Genomic DNA, 12819 nt, shown 5'->3' with positions numbered 1-12819 from the left:
GAGTGAAAATGGAGTCACTCTGTCGTGTCCGACTCTTAGCGACCCCATGGACTGCAGCCTACCAAGCTCCTCCATCCATGGGATTTTCCAGGCAAGAGTACTTGGAGTGGGGTGCCATTGCCCTCTCCGAGTCAATAGCTTTAGCTCCCTTCAATAAAAAATAAGGATCTTAAAACATTTTAATTGCAATCACCTGTCAATCTTCCAAGTGTTTGTTGTTTAGCATTATAGCTCTATCTTTTTTATAAACTACTCTCTTTTTACTTATTATTTTCATAATCTATAGACAAGAAAACTGAGATTCAGGAAGGTCAGGTTATTACCTACGGTCATACATTTAACAAGTGGCAAAATCCATCCAGAACCCACCTTCATTTGGGAGTGAAACATCTATAGACTTGAATTCTTTGGGATGTGCTGGCCGTTTCACTGTATGGCTAATTTTTATATGGCTAGTTTTAAGGCCTGACAAGTGCTATTGGTTATCTCCAAATATCTCCCTTTGAGTGAGTGTGACTCTGAAAGTCACTCAGTCGTGTTTGGCTATTTGCGACCCCATGCACTATACAGACCATGGAATTCCCCAGGCCAGAATACTGGAGTGGGTAGCCTTTCCCTTCTCCAGGATTAGTAAACCAGTTAAAATGGATGTTTTGCCCTTGGTCTGACCTTAAATTGAAAACAGACTCTTTATGCACCTTGTGTTTTCCACTGTGTTTACAGAATTTCATTGTTATTATAAAGGTGTGATAAAGGACAGGTGATGTGCTGAGAGTAGATTAATGACATAACAGAAGAGACCGCTTCCTCCTTCCCCATGGAAGCCAGTTATCATACAAACAGAGCCATCCTCGAGACTCCTTGCTTGAAATTTCAGTCTATATGTCCACCCATCCATCCTGTGATACGGGACAGTTTTATGGCTAAGGTTGGAATTGTAATTGCACAAATTTCCAGCCTCGTGCTTCAGTCTTCCAACCATGTTTCTTACTAATAAGGCTGAGATCCCAATGAAACATGTTTGTGGATAGCTCACCACCACCTATTGTTATTTTAAGAAAACGAGCAAAGTCCATTGAAGGTGAAGAGTGTCACGGTGTCATCTCTGTTCATGAAAGACAGCCCAATTTTCAGTTGGGGAACAAAGAGTATATTTGAGGGTGAAAGGCTGGTGAAATAGCTCGGCTGAGTAAATGCTCCTGCAGCAATGATTATTGCCTCATCACTCAAAGGTGAAAGAACAGGAAAATAAAATGGCACAGATTGCATCCCCCAGGTAACAGATGAGAGACAGGAGAAGAATATAGTTCAAAGGCTGGCAAGCACCCACGCTGTCCTCTGCAGACCCTGCAAGGGGACCTCTGCACCAATTTTGGATTGTGCAATTGTATTGAGCACTCACGCCCCATTTAAAAGACAAGTTGTGATAAGATTTGGTGCAGTTTCGATGGATTCAGAAAGAAACATTTGAGAACCACATCCCTGCTTGGCATGGAGAAGTATGGAATTAGTATGAAATGTCTACCTCTGTCAGGCCCTGTGCTAAACACTTTCCATCCATTATTTTAAATTTTCCTTATTAGTCATTTGAGGAAGATTTTAATATCCTTTATTGACAGAATATATTGAAGGTCGGAGACTTGAAGTGACTTCTCTAAATTCACAGAGCTAGTAAGTGAGATCTGAAACCAGGCCTGCTTGGTATTGTATTGTTTTGAAGTGAGATGATGTCTGCAATTTAGCAGTTTAAAAGGTAAAAATGTGATTGTAAGGTACTCATTCTGGATGGATTCCTTTCCTACTTCCCGAGCCAATGAAGAAGAATTCTGCACAGACGTTTTTCTCTGTCTAAACTCGGCAGTCCTGCAAGCCACCCCTGCCGCTATAGCCATCACCCTTGAAAAATAGGCCTTGAAATCTCACCAAGTCTCAGCCTTGAACCTCTAGTCCTGACTCTCCAAGGCTGCACACTGATCTGAATGTCAGCTTCTCCCTCCTCATCCCATTTACTGTTTCCGATCCCATAGCTTTCCTGCCATTTCTTACCTCCCTTCCCTGCCTGCAAAAACCTGAATACTGGAGGCTTTCCTGGAGGCTGAGGACATGACTTCTGTCCTCTGAGGCTGCTCTGGCTCAGCTCCATTCCTGGAACAACCTGCCTCCCACCCATTTCTCATGCCTATTCAGTGCAGTCTCCTCCCCTCTGTTAAGTTTCCAACATCCACGAGTGGAAATGCCCTGAGCGGCTCTTTGTACCAGGCACTAATTCAAACATGGAGGGGTACAGATGTGCCCAAGGAGATGGTGGGGTTGGGACAGAGACAAACACATAAACAGGGTCCTGAAGCAATGCAACGAGTGCTGTGAGGCAGTCCTGTGATCTGGGACATCCGCGTTGGATAACCGGTGAGGTCGTCTCCTCTGAGGCTGAAGTGAAGCAGCAAAGAGGCTTCACAGACAATGTGAAGACTTACCTGACTCTGGAAGGATGAGTAGGCATTTTCATCCTTTCCTACCAGCCCGGTTGCTATGGTTAAAGCTGTAGTAGGCGATGAAACCTGGCAGAGTAAGGGTGGAAGGACAGGTGAGAGAGGTGAGGAGGGAACTTCAGGACTTCCATACCCTCTACTCAACCCTTTAAAGTTGAGGGAAGATTATATTCCCGACTAGAGTGTCATTCTTCTGCTGGTAGGGAGAAGTGCCTTCTCTTTTTTTTCCATTTTGTCAAAACAAAATGGTGATGATGGCAGTGGGGGTGGCGGTGGGATTTTGTGAGTAATTACTTTTCCCATAGTAATAACTACCATCCCCTGCCCAGGCAGTTACTGTGTGTTATAGGCTATTTGTACAACATTCTAGAGGATTCCCTCTTGGTGCGCACAAGGTTCTCCGTCACTTCTCAGATTACATTGTTTGAGGCCCCACCTGCTGGTAAAAGCTGGAAGGTCAGCAGTTGCATCGCCCTGACCCCAGGGCTCCAGCCCTCTTTCCTTTGGGTATCCTGAACCCAGGAGTTGTGACACGTGTCTTGTGGCAGGAAACCCACACATGTCTGGTCCCATCTCGGTGGGTGGAGTGCAGGGAAGGGCGGTGAGCATGGTGGGAGCTGGTTATGGTGGGCAGTGGCCAAAGTACTGGAGAGCCGTTCTCTGCTCCTGCCATAACCCCACTTGCTAGAGGGGAATCTGCTGCTGGAGGGATAGGGGAATTCTTCAAGGACAAACGGTATGTCCTCCAGGGCTACTCTCCCTGAGGGAGCTCACGGACAAGCTGTCCACAGTTCTCTTTGATTCCCCAATGGATAGCCACGTCCGCTGGAAGCAAAGCTAATCCAGGACGGTGGGGATGGGACCCAACTTCTCAATAACTTTGCAAGATGGCAGCAGCAGAACTCAAGTGAAGCCCAGTTCTTGCTTGAGATGCTGCAGAGGTGGGGCCTCAGCTCACCAACCCAGTTCTTCACTAACAGTTATTCAAGGGGAGGAGATGCCTCTAGACTGTGCTCATCGGAGAGTCTCCTTGTCATTCCTAATAGATCTGAGCCTCTAGGGTTATTGTTTTTAAAATACACTGGCCTTGGGATTCCCTGGTGGCTCAGTGGTAAAGAATCTGCCTGCCAATGTAGGAGACAAAGATTCTATCCCTGATTTGGGAAGATCCCACACGTCACAGAGCAACTAAGCCACAACTATTGCACCTGTGCCCTAGGGCCCGGGAGCCCAACTACTGAGGCCAAGCGCTGCAATTACTGGAGCCCGCATGCCCTAGAGCCCATACTCTGCAACAAGAGAAGCCATTGCAATGAGAAGCCCGCACACAGCAACTAGAGAGAAGTCCCTGAGCAGCAAGGAAGACCCAGCACAGCCAAAAATAAATAAATAAAAATTTAAAAATATACTGGCCTTGAGGAATAGGCAGAACCAACGACAGCATCAAGCATTAAAAAGGGACCCAGAATCCCCATCTTGCACTCTCCCTTCTGAGTTCAAATTGCCAAGCCTGACGACAAGTCTCACATCTCTGGATTCAGTCTGTAATAGGGAAGAACAAATCGGACTCCATATTGGATCAGTTTCTTTCACTTTAATCTTTGTCTTCTAATGCTTTTGCTACAAGTTAATCACCAAAGTGATGTTGCCTCTAGCTTAAAGTATATATTTCCCTGGTGGCTCAGAGAGTAAAGAATCTGCCAGCAATGCAGGAGACCCAGGTTCCATCCCTGGGTCAGGAAGATCCCCTGGAGAAGGGAATAGCCACCCACTCCAGTATTCTTGTCTGGAGAATTCCATGGACAGAGGAACCTGCTGGGCTACAGTTCACGGGGTCGCAAAAGAGTCAGACACAACTGAGCGATTAACATACATAAAGGCTCATCTCTAAGAACCCTGCCTCCCATGCCTGAGAGTTAAGCTAAAATACTTTGGTTTCACTCATAGGAAACCTCCTGACCCAGCCCACCTGTGAGTGGATCCAGGCAAGAAGGAATAAAAACTGCCTCTGCAGTCCAGCCAGAACCAGGGAATATTTGAAACAACTTATTGCCTCTTTTTCTTTACCTTCTTTCCTCTTCCTGTTTGTTCCATAAAAGAAACTAGCATCCAAACCAGGCAAGACAGTTCTTTGGGATAGCAGTCTACCATCTTTTAGGTCTACCGGCTTTCTAAATGAAGTCGCTATTCCTTGCCACAACAACTCATCCCTTGGTTTATTGACTTGCCATGCGGAGAGGAGTACAAGCTTGGACACGGTAACAAGTTGGACCTGTTGTCTTTTCCTACTTCTGAATCGTTTTTTGAATTGCCCTCAAGCATCTCCACATATCTCTCTAACTCCAGCTCTCAGGGAGAAGGTTTGGGAATGGAGATAGGGTCAGCCTTTTCCCTCCCAGAAGATCTGTGGGTTCACTCTGCAAACCGGCTCCTCACCCTCCCTGGAGCCCTACAAACAAGGAGGGGCCCCTTCACTCGGCTAGATATCAGACCTACTAGACCTTTCCTTAGGGAAGGAAGGCTGCAAAGACCTCTTTAAGGGCAGTTTATACAAAACTGCTGACAGTTTCTTTTACCCAACAGGGAAGAGGAGATCCAAGGTTACCTCATTTAATCTTCATGATAATCCTCTGAAGCAGGCGTTATTGGTACCCTCGTGTCACAAGAAAGAACGCTAAGGCCCACAACGTGAAGGAACTTGTCCAAGTTCTCCGTGGTTAGTGACAAAGAAGCGATTCCAGAGCTCTTGCACACATTGCTGGTCTGCCTTGGAAGAATTCCTTGTCCTCCATGAACAGTCACCTGAAGAGAAAGGATGCATTGCGGAGAGTGATGAAGCCAAGAATGGGCTGCATGTGCGCTGACATCAGATCAATGGGTGCTGAGGGCTAGCTATGGCAGTGAATTGACTATAAGGATATATGAGGTTGGGTTTCCCTGGTGACTCAGACAGTAAAGAATCTGCCCACAATGCGGGAGATCTGGGTTTAATCCCTGGGTCAGGAAAATGCCCTGGAGTAAAGGAATAGCAACCCACTCCAGTGTTCTGGCCTGGAGAATTCCATGAACAGAGTTAGCCTGGCAGGCTACAGTCCACTGGATTGCAAAGAGTCGGACATGACTGAGCAACACACGCATTTAATGAGGTTACTTTGGGGGGAACAAAAGTGTTCTATCTTGATTGTGGTGGTGATCACATTACTGTACACACTTGTTAAAATTTATTGAACTGTATATATAAAATTGGTGAATCGGTGAACTGAGCATATGAACTTATTTACAAACAGAAGTAGAGTGACCTTGGTTACCAGAGGATTTGGGGGGTGGGTAGGGATAAACCGGGAGATTGAGATTGACATATATACACTACTATATATAAAATAGATAATGAGGACTCACTGTATAGCAGAGGGAACTCTACTCAATACTCTGCAGTGAACCAAATGGGAAAATAATCTTAAAAAAGAGTAGATATATGTGTATGTATAACTGCATCCTTTTGTTATGTACCTGAAACTAACACTGTAAATCAACTGTACTCCAGTAAAACTTTTTAAAAATAATAAAGAACAATAACAGCAAAAACAAAAAAAAAGGCTGCATATGGGCCCACTGACACGTTATTTCTGTTTGGTTTTGTCGTCTGTATCTGTTATGGGCTGAGTTGTGTTCCCCCCACCCTCTACATTCCTATGTTGAAGTCCTGACCCCTAGGACCTCAGAATGTGATTGTATTTGGAGGTAGGCCCTTTAAAGAGGCGATTAAGATAAAACAAGGTCCTATCGGAGGGTCCAAATCCAATATGACTGGTGTTCTTATAAGAAGAGGAAGTTTTAGAAACTGTGGATGAAAGTGAAAGACTGGGTCTTGCCACTCAAAGTGTGGTCTTAAACCAATAGCAAGCATTACCTGCAGTTTGTTAGAACCACAGAACCCCAGGTACAATGAACCAGGATCTGTTATTTTAACAAAACTCTCAGGCAGGACCAGCTGGATAATTGGTAGGGTTTGGTACAAAATGAAAATGAGAATCCCTTGTTTAAAAATTAGTAAGAATTTCCAGACTTTGGCAGCAGGGCATTAAGCCAATTGTGTATAGTACTAAGAGGTCTCACACCTGTGCTGGCCCTGCCCACACGTGATAGGCACGCACTCTAAAGCTGGAGAATCATCACAGTGGTGTAATGAAACCTTTCACCTGAGAGATGGTTTTAGCTGGATTTTATCATTTTGCATTTTATCCTAAATACACAAAAGTTTTGCATTATACTCTTTGATGTATCTATTCTTCACATGATAAAATAATATTTTTCCCCCAAAAAATCTGAACGGAATATAGGCATTCCTGGATGATGCGTCTTGTGTTCATATAGTGTTGACAGCCTGTGGCATCCTGCCCATTCCAGGAAGTATGCACACCGTGGGAAATTCTTGGGGCTAGCCCATACTAGGTGTGGACTGCAGGGCCCTTGATTAAAAGTTTTCAGAAGAATCGCCCCACACAAGTTCATGTCCCCTGCTTGCAAGAAGCTGAGCATTTATATAGTATCCCTCTGGACCGATTATTTAAGCTTTCTGAACCTCAGTCTTTTATAAAATGGGGGAGAAGAATAGTACCCCTTTCAGAGGATTATTGTGAGGTTGAAATGAGATAATACATAAAAATGAAACATAGAGACCATTTCCTATGGGATTTTTTGTTTTGTTTGTTTTGCTGTGTAGCTCTTAGTTCAGACCAGGGATTGAACTTGGGCCCTTGGCAGTGAAAAGCGCCACAGCCTAACCACTGGACGGTCAGGGAAGGCCCCTCCTGTGTACATTAAGTGTTCAATAAAAGTTAACTTATTACAGCCTGGAGATTAGATTATTGCTTCACTCTGAGGAAGGCAGGCAACGAGAAAGTATGTCTCAAGGTGAATTTGCCCAGCTACCAGACATGGAATAGCATTTATTCTAATGAGTTCATCTTGACCTGGGGTCGGGTTATCATTCTATTGATACAGAAACCTGATTTTTAAATTGGAGTACTAAGGGCAGGCGGCAGTGGCGGTGGCGGTGGCGGCGGCGCCCGGCGCACTAAGAGTGGCCAAGAGGAGCTACCCCGCGTCCGAGGTCAGGGGCAGCAGCCTAGACTGCCAGGCTGTGACGGCACAGGAACGGCTGAGAGGGGCTACCCCGCGTCCCAGGTCAAGGGCGACGGCCGAGAGGAGCAACCCCACGCCCAAGGCCAGGGGCCAGGGCCACGAGGAACAACCCCACGTCCAAAGAGTGGTGGCTGTGTGGGCGCAGGAGGGCCTAGAGGAGCCATCCCACGTTGAAGGTCAGGAAGGGCAGCGGGAGGAGATACCTCTCATCCAAGGTAAGGAGCAGTGGCTGTGTTTTGCTGGAGCAGCCATGAAGAGATACCCCATGCCCAAGGTAAGAGAAACCCAAGTAAGATGGTAGGTGTTGTAAGAGGGCATCAGAGGGCAGACACACTGAAACCATACTCACAGAAAACTAGCCAATCTAATCACACTAGGACCACAGCCTTGTCTAACTCAATGAAACTAAGCCATGCCCAGGGGGCAACTCAAGACGGGCGGGTCATGGTGGAGAGGTCTGACAGAATGTGGTCCACTGGAGAAGGGAATGGCAAACCACTTCAGTAGTCTTGCCTTGAGAACCCCATGAACAGTAGGAAAAGGCAAAATGATAGGATACTGAAAGAGGAACTCCCCAGGTCAGTAGGTGCCCAATATGCTACTGGAGGTCAGTGGAGCAATAACTCCAGAAAGAATGAACAGATGGAGCCAAAGCAAAAACAATACCCAGCTGTGTGTGACTGGTGATAGAAGCAAGGTCCGATGCTGTAAAGAGCAGTATTGCATAGGAACCTGGAATGTCAGGTCCATGAATCAAGGCAAATTGGAAGTGGTCAAACAGGAGGTGGCAAGAGTGAACGTCGACATTCTAGGAATCAGCAAACTAAAATGGACTGGAATGGGTGAATTTAACTCAGATGACCATTATATCTACTACTGCGGGCAGGAATCCCTCAGAAGAAATGGAGTAGCCATCATGGTCAACAAAAGAGTCCGAAATGCAGTACTTGGATGCAGTCTCAAAAACAACAGAATGATCTCTGTTCGTTTCCAAGGCAAACCATTCAATATCATAGTAATCCGAGTCTATGCCCCAACCAGTAACGCTGAAGAAGCTGAAGTTGAATGGTTTTATGAAGACCTACAAGACCTTTTAGAACTAATACCCAAAAAAGATGTCCTTTTCATTATAGGGGACTGGAATGCAAAAGTAGGAAGTCAAGAAACACCTGGAGTAACAGGCAAATTTGGCCTTGGAATGCAGAATGAAGCAGGGCAAAGACTAATAGAGTTTTGCCAAGAAAATGCACTGGTCATAGCAAACACCCTCTTCCAACAACACAAGAGAAGACTCTACACATGGACATCACCAGATGGTCAACACCGAAATCAGATTGATTATATTCTCTGCACAGATTGATTATATTCTCTGCAGCAAAAGAAGGAGAAGCTCTATACAGTCAACAAAAACAAGACCAGGAGCTGACTGTGGCTCAGATCATGAACTCCTTATTACCAAATTCAGACTGAAATTGAAGAAAGCAGGGAAAACCGCTAGACCATTCAGGTATGACTTAAATCAAATCCCTTATGATTATACAGTGGAAGTGAGCAATAGATTTAAGGGCCTAGACCTGATAGATAGAGTGCCTGATGAACTATGGATGGAGGTTCATGCCATTGTACAGGAGACAGGGATCAAGACCATCCCCATGGAAAAGAAATGCGAAAAAGCAAAATGGCTGTCTGGGGAAGCCTTACAAATAGCTGTGAAAAGAAGAGAAGTGAAAAGCCAAGGAGAAAAGGAAAGATATAAGCATCTGAATGCAGAGTTCCAAAGAATAGCAAGGAGAGATAAGAAAGCCTTCTTCAGCAATCAATGCAAAGAAATAGAGGAAAAGAACAGAATGGGAAAGACTAGAGATCTCTTCAAGAAAATTAGAGATACCAAGGGAACATTTCATGCAAAGATGGGCTCAATAAAGGACAGAAATGGTCTGGACCTAACAGAAGCAGAAGATATTAAGAAGAGATGGCAAGAATACACAGAAGAACTGTACAAAAGGATCTTCACGACCAAGATAATCACGATGGTGTGATCACTCATGTAGAGCCAGACATCCTGGAATGTGAAGTCAAGTGGGCCTTAGAAATCATCACTACAAACAAAGCTAGGGGAGGTGATGGAATTCCGGTGGAGCTATTTCAAATCCTGAAAGATGATGCTGTGAAAATGCTGCACTCAATATACCAGCAAATTTGGAAAACTCAGCAGTGGCCACAGGACTGGAAAAGGTCAGTTTTCATTCCAATCTCAAGGAAAGGCAATGCCAAAGAATGTTCAAACTACCGCACAACTGCACTCATCTCACATGCTAGTAAAGTAATGCTCAAAATACTCCAAGCCCGGCTTCAGCAATACGTGAACCGTGAACTTCCTGATGTTCAAGCTGGTTTTAGAAAAGGCAGAGGAACCAGAAATCAAATTGCCAACATTCGCTGGATCATCGAAAAAGCAAGAGAGTTCCAGAAAAGCATCTATTTCTGCTTTATTGACTATGCCAAAGCCTTTGATTGTGTGGATCACAATAAACTGTGGAAAATTCTGAAAGAGATGGGAATATCAGACCACCTGACCTGCCTCTTGAGAAATCTGTACGCAGGTCAGGAAGCAACAGTTAGAACTGGACATGGAACAATAGACTGGTTCCAAATAGGAGAAGGAGTACGTCAAGGTTGTATATTGTTACCCTGCTTATTTAACTTATATGCAGAGTACATCATGAGAAACGCTGGGCTGGAAGAAACACAAGCTGGAATCAAGATTGCTGGGAGAAATATCAAGAACCTCAGATATGCAGATGACACCACCCTTATGGCAGAAAGTGGAGAGGAACTAAAAAGCCCCCTGATGAAAGTGAAAGAGGAGAGTGAAAAGTTGGCTTAAAGCTCAACATTCAGAAAACGAAGATCATGGCATCTGGTCCCATCACTTCATGGGAAATAGATGGGAAACAGTGGAAACAGTGTCAGACTTTATTTTTTTGGGCTCCAAAATCACTACAGATGGTGATTGCAGCCATGAAATTAAAAGAGGCTTACTCCTTGGAAGAAAAGTTATGACCAACCTAGATAGCATATTCAAAAGCAGAGACATTACTTTGCCAACTAAGGTCCATCTAGTCAAGGCTATGGTTTTTCCAGTGGTCATGTATGGATGTGAGTTGGACTGTGAAGAAGGCTGAGTGCCGAAGAATTGATGCTTTTAACTCTGGTGTTGGAGAAGACTCTTGAGAGTCCCTTGGACTGCAAGGAGATCCAACCAGTCCATTCTGAAGGAGATCAGCCCTGGGATTTCTTTGGAAGGAATGATGCTAAAGCTGAAACTCCAGTACTTTGGCCACCTCATGCGAAGAGTTGACTCATTGGAAAAGACTCTGATGCTGGGAGGGATTGGGGGCAGGAGGAGAAGGGGACAACAGAGGATGAGATGGCTGGATGGCATCACTGACTCGATGGACGCGAGTCTGAGTGAACTCTGAGAGTTGGTGATGGACAGGGAGGCCTGGCATGCTGTGATTCATGGGGTTGCAGAGTTGGACACGACTGAGCGACTGAACTGAACTGAACTGATGCTGCTGCTGCTGCTGCTGCTGCTGCTAACTCGCTTCAGTTGAGTCCAACTCTGTGCAACCTCATAGATGGCAGCCCACCAGGCTCCCCCGTCCCTGGGATTCTCCAGGCAAGAACACTGGAGTGGGTTGCCATTTCCTTCTCCAACGCATGAAAGTGAAAAGTGAAAGTGAAGTCGCTCAGTCGTGTCCGACTCTTAGCGACTGACCCCATGGACTGCAGCCTACCAGGCTGCTCCATCCATGGGATTTTCCAGATAAGAGTACCAGAGTGGGGTGCCATCGCCTTCTCCAGAATTGGAGTATAGATGATTAATAATGTTATGCTAGTTTCAGGCGTACAGCAAAGTGATTCAGTTATACATATATGTGTATCTATTTTTTTTGAAAAATTTTTTCCAGTTTAAGTCGTTCCAAAATATTGAGCAGAGTTTCCTGTGCTATACAGTGGGTCCTTGTTGGTTATTCATTTAAAATATAGCAGTGTGTACATGTCACGCCCTGTTTGTTCTCTGTGAGTCTGAGAAATCTGATATTGTAAGCACCCTGAGAGTGCAGCTATAATTGGGAGGTGTACTTACACAACTGGACACTGGTGGTCCCTGGTGGCGGTGTGTGCGTGTGCATACTCACTAGTAGAGAAAGAAAGGAAAGGGGGAGAGGGAAGTTATTACACAGAGCAAATGAAAATTTAGAGTCTTGTGAGGATGACTTTTCTATTTTTCAGTGAGAGAAACTATTTCTACAAAGAGTTAGAAGGTTGCTGGGGGAAAACCACCACCAGCAGTGAGAAGACAGTCTCAAGGGGCTGGCAGTTTCAGCTCTGACACCACGGTACCTTTGGGGCTTGCATCTTCTGAAACAGACAGGGTTAGTGCTGAGGAGCCTTAGGCCTAAAGGGGGCGCTGTAAGCTTCTGCTCTAGGAACCAGGCAGGAGTCCAGCCAGGTTTTGCCTTTTGGTTACAAGCAAATGCAGGGGAGTTTTGGAGAGAAGAGGTGGGCTGGTGGGTGGGCTGTCCTTAAGAGAGACTGGATTAGTCTGGGCATGTGGGAGCTTGAGAGGTGCGTTTGGGGACATTGCTTGGGGAAACGTTTTTTTATCTTTCAAATTCTGTAATTGAATATGATAATCACTGTGTGTCACACAAATATATATCTGATTATAAAAGTTAAACATAAAAAAAACAAACAAAAAGTTAAACATGCCTATTGTAAAAATTTCAAATATTAGAGTAAGTATAACTTTGAAAGTGAAACCCTTTGCTGCTCACTTCTACCTGCTACATCTCCAAGAAATAAAGCGCCATTAAGAGTTTGGTACGTTTGCTATGCCCATATTCATTAAATAGCTAGCTAGCTAACTAACTACACACACACACACACACACACACACACACACACTCTCTCATATGTGTTTCTACATAAATATGAATGCTAACAATTAAGTTCACAGTGGTAGCCTGAGCTGTAGAGCCAGCTGAAGACTTTGTGTCACGTTAGCTACCACATTCTCTTCCCATGAGCAAGTAGCACAGAAAAGCATGTCAAAGAAATTTATGAACTGAGTGTGGGAACAAAATAAGGGGAGTGAGTTAACCTGAAATGTCTCTCA

The sequence above is a fragment of the Ovis aries genome, chromosome 15 (genome assembly GCF_016772045.2).
Source record: "Ovis aries strain OAR_USU_Benz2616 breed Rambouillet chromosome 15, ARS-UI_Ramb_v3.0, whole genome shotgun sequence".
NCBI classification, from domain to species: Eukaryota; Metazoa; Chordata; class Mammalia; order Artiodactyla; family Bovidae; genus Ovis; species Ovis aries.
Note: the sequence above shows the minus strand (reverse complement) of the source record.